The 4696-nt window shown below is 30.3% G+C and overlaps 1 pseudogene; it reads right to left on the minus strand.

The window, feature by feature from the left end:
• LOC101490588 (cucumisin-like) overlaps positions 1–4102 on the minus strand; it is a 15567-nt pseudogene extending 11465 nt beyond the window's left edge.
• Positions 4103–4696: the final 594 nt, after the last annotated feature.

The raw sequence follows: 4696 nt of genomic DNA on the forward strand, positions 1-4696 counted from the left end.
TTCTAAATTTATATACTAATAATATATATAAAGATAACAAATAAATAGTATTGGTTTTTATAAAATATAAAGTAACAAATAAATAATATCGGTTTTTATAAAAAAATATGTTGTTTTCATACATGTTTGTTGGAGTGAGTGCAATGGAAATTAGAAGAAGAAAAATAGAGAATAAAATACATATAAAATATATATAGGCCGGCTTGTCAGGCCTAATAGGCTTTTTTATAAGCCTGAGCCTGACCTATTTATATAAATAGGCTTTAAAAACAGCCTGAGCCTGACCTTTTTATTAAACAGGCCAGGCCAGGCCATAGGCCCCTGTCGGACGGCCTAGCCTATTCCCATCCCTAATGCCAAGGTGTACAAACCTCGTTATTTTTGTAAGCAACCATAGAGTATGATGGATGTTTTGTAGTAGCTGAAACTTTGAGAATTGTGTTTGATTTGAATTGAGAAATTGAGTTTAAGGTTGCTTTTAACTGCACCAAATATGAAATTAATTGTAACTTGGGGACAAGCAATAGATTAAGTTTGGGGTTGTGATAACTCTTCATCATATGCATATTTTTCCACTGTTTTAGTCTTATTTATCTTCAATCATTAGTTAAATTAAGGATTTATTTGATACATTCGGGTTATTTTTGTTCTTTGAATTCATTAATATGTTATGCTTGTATTTCAGTGATTAAGTAGGAATTTTTCGTAATTTTACATTGCGTTTTGTTTTAAGTGCAGTGCTGAATTTTGATGAAAAATGAACATGATATATGTGGAGTATTTCAGCAATATCTGGAGTTCTATATGTCCAATTAGTGTCAATCCAAGTGCTAATTAAATCTAAGATCCATATATACAACTTTCATGAAGACATCGGGACCAAATTCAGAAGCAAAAGATGAGAAAAATGCAAAATACCTCAGACAACAGATATTGTGCGCCTGGAGCGCGCCCTGCGCGCCTGGGGCGCGTGACGCGCATCAGCAATCATAAAAACGCAACTTTTTTACTGTTTATGGATCTTTTTGACTCTTGGGAACTTGGGAGACTTGTGCCCTAGCATAGAAACTCAAAGACGGCCGTTTCTAACGCCATTGAAGCAGTTTTATCAAGAATCATCCATAAATCATTCTTGTAATTCTTCTTTAATCCTTATCTTTTGTATCTCTGTCATGAGTAACTAAACCCTATTTTTTAGGGATGAGTGTAACCAGATGAAACCCTTATTTTTCTGATTTGATTTCTAGTTATATGAATGAGTTTATTGAATTATTTTTTTCATCTTTGTGCTTAATGCTTTTTATTGCTTGATCAACATTAAAATGTTCTACGATTTGTATTTTGAAACGGAAGTGGACTTTACGAATGCTTGAGATGAGAAATTCATGAATTTGTAGTCTAGGGATAGATGCAGGTCATGAAACCAATTAAATTAGTTGCAAAGCAATAATTTACAAGAGAATTTCTATACGGTAATGCTTAATTCTAATCTTAAATCCACTAAGGAATTAGAGGTTACTTTGGAATTAAAGGTTATGTCACTAAGACATTAGGGCAAGAATAATAAAGAGAATTCGGTAATAATTCAATAAAGGAATTCAGTAACTAGGATCAAATTAGACACCAAGGTTGGATTCGAAGGAAACTCATCCCTGACATTTTTCTCATTATAAAAGATCAATTTTATTATTGTTGTTAATTTCAAACATTATTTCAATCAACTAGGGAACCTTTTTGTTCAATTCTAGTAATCAAATATAATTCAATAGTAAAACGCAATCCTTGAGTTCGACACTCGGTACTACCGTTTTATTATTACTTGCAACGATTCAGTACATTTGCTAAAACGATATCACTTATATTGAGGAAATTTTTATTATCAACTTTGAAGCTTTATCCAAAATCTTTTTTTATCTCGGTTATTATTTTATAGTTGATCTGGTACTGTATATTCATTATATCACTGATAAAGAAAATAAATTAAAAGTTTGAAAGTATTAAAATTAAGTAAAGTATAATACATGTTTATTTTTCAAGGGAGTTCATATTTTAACATAAAAGAAAAAGAAAAAGAAGTATAATCCATTCTACTCAAGGGAAACTTTCAACTGTTTAATTAAAATAAGCATGTGTTAAGTTTATGTTTATATGGATGAATATATTAATTAAGATTTAACACTACTTATTTATATTATATCTGTGGTAATAAGGGCTGACTGAATAGCCGCAGGTGACTATGTTGGATGAAATGATTTGATATACACAGCTGCTCCAGACACATGCGGACATGACATTGACGTTCCCGACATAATGTTGAACTCCAAATTTCTATTATCTCCGATAGTATCAGAAATAGGAGAAATTGTAGGCCAACTAGCGATTATGTCAACTCCAGGAGCAATTAAATCCGGCTGTAATATTATACAAAAAATGTTTATATTAAATATTGTAAAAATGATATAATAACAAACCTTCTGTTCCTTCACATAGAACAATTTTTCCTTTCACCAACCTAGCATCCAATGTGTTGGCTGAGCAAAATCTACAGTTTTAATATAATTTGGTTAACAAATAGTTGATTTTAAAAAGTTTTTCTCTATTCAGTAATGTCCATTTAACAAACATTTTATTTTTAATATTAACTTAAATAAGTTAATCATTCTAAATAAAAGTTAGACATTTTAACTTAAAGACTGCAATTAAATATATTTTTGTAAGACTAAAGTTGAAAAGTAATGTTTTATACCGTTTGCTAATTTTAATGATACAAAAGCTAGTTACCTAGATTTGTCTTTATTGAAGCCTCCTATAGTATTTGGTGCAGCTCCACCATAGACAATAGGGTATAGTTTTTCCTCAAGGTCAAATGTGTTCAAAGAGACACCCTAAACATAAGAATCAAAGATATTAACCATAAGATGAAATAAGACATGTTATATAGCATAGGAGATAAAAGAGTAATTTACCTCATATGTCATATTGTCTCCTAATTTGACCTTGGTGACAAACATTCTATCAATTGTGCTAGCCGCCACAACAATTGCCCAAGGTGAAAAATTGCCTAAGGTTGAAGGACGAGGACCCGAGTTTCCAGCTGCCAACACTGTCAACACTCCATGTTGCATAATATGGAATGATCCGATGGAAATTGCATCTCTAAAATACATAGTGTCATTTGACCCTGATGTAAGTGAGACTGATAATATATCAACCCCATCGGCAATTGTATCATCGAATGCAGCAAGAATACCAGAATCAAAGCATCCTTTGACCCAGCATACTTTGTACACAACAATACGTGCAGATGGAGCTCCACCTCTTGTTGTACCTCGTGCAAGGCCTCCCATGCTTGCCTTCTTAATTGGTATCCCTACTGCAATTGAAGCTGTATGTGTCTCATGGCCTTCTGAATCTCTTGGAGATTCATTATCTTTTTCGCTCAAGGGATCAACAAATGATAAATAATACCTAGCTCCAATTATTTTACTGCAATAATATATAAACTTAGTTTAGCATTTACTTTTATTTTTTCTCTTTTCATCTCTATATAATAAGCCATAGTTCTGTGAATTACAGTAAAAGGCATTTGCAGTGAAATTCAGTATAAGAAATCATAAAATATTACTTGTTGCAGGTAAGGTTGGACTTAAATAGCATAAAAATTTAACAATAAAATAACCTGTCCGCAACTTGTTGAAGCAAATTTTGGTAGTGAAGTAATAAAGAAGTTTCATCATTTTTACTATTTCCAGTATAGACAATATAAGTCTGCATTTTTAATAAATATATTTGTCAGAAACAAGAATTATGAAATTTGATAAAGAAAGAGTGATGAAGTGTATTTGCCTTCAAGTCATCTTGAGTAGATGAATAACAATTCACTAAATGTGAAGTAAGGCTAATAAGGAGTAGCAAAAGTCCAATAGAATACCTTCTGTCCATTGTCAAGCTAGCAATACCATAACAAAAAAATATATAGTTAGTAGTATGTGTTTAATGCATTATCAAAATAATATAATATATTCATGCATATTTTTTTCTGTCACATAACCTGATTCTGTTTTTTTTTTCCTTTGTTTGTTTCCTCTACAATCACAAGCATATAAATGTGTAAAAAAAATATTTTGAACTAAATGAATATTAAAAACTTGTGAGTTGCAGTAATGATAGATAGGCATATTTACTAATTCAGCATATATGAATGTGTAAAATAACCAATTAAGTCAAAATAATTATTTATCTGCCTTCTCCTAGTTCAAAGCTATTAGATTAAGTATAAAAACCATAAATTAGATTAAGTAAAAAAAAACCATAAATTAGATTAAATGAATGTTTCATTTAAAAATATGTACCTTTCATATTAAACTACATCATCAACAACATAGATAAAACGAATAAAAAGTATATAGACGAATAACATGAATTAAAAAGCACAAGTAAATAGGGGTTAGATAATAGTTGGAGAATATTCTCACAAATCCCTTTCTTTCACAAGTTAAACAAATTTCTTTGTTAGACTCAAATTACGAGACACCAATGCAATGTAGGTTCTAAAGAGAAAAAGAAAACAAAAAAGATAAAAATTAACTAGTTATTTTTTAATATAACTACGATAGGATAATTATACTTGTAAGTTGCAAATGAATAATAATACTTGTTATTTGTAGTAAATGTATAAAAACGGTATTCTTTATTG

This window comes from Cicer arietinum, chromosome 7 (assembly GCF_000331145.2).
Source record: "Cicer arietinum cultivar CDC Frontier isolate Library 1 chromosome 7, Cicar.CDCFrontier_v2.0, whole genome shotgun sequence".
Lineage (NCBI taxonomy): Eukaryota > Viridiplantae > Streptophyta > Magnoliopsida > Fabales > Fabaceae > Cicer > Cicer arietinum.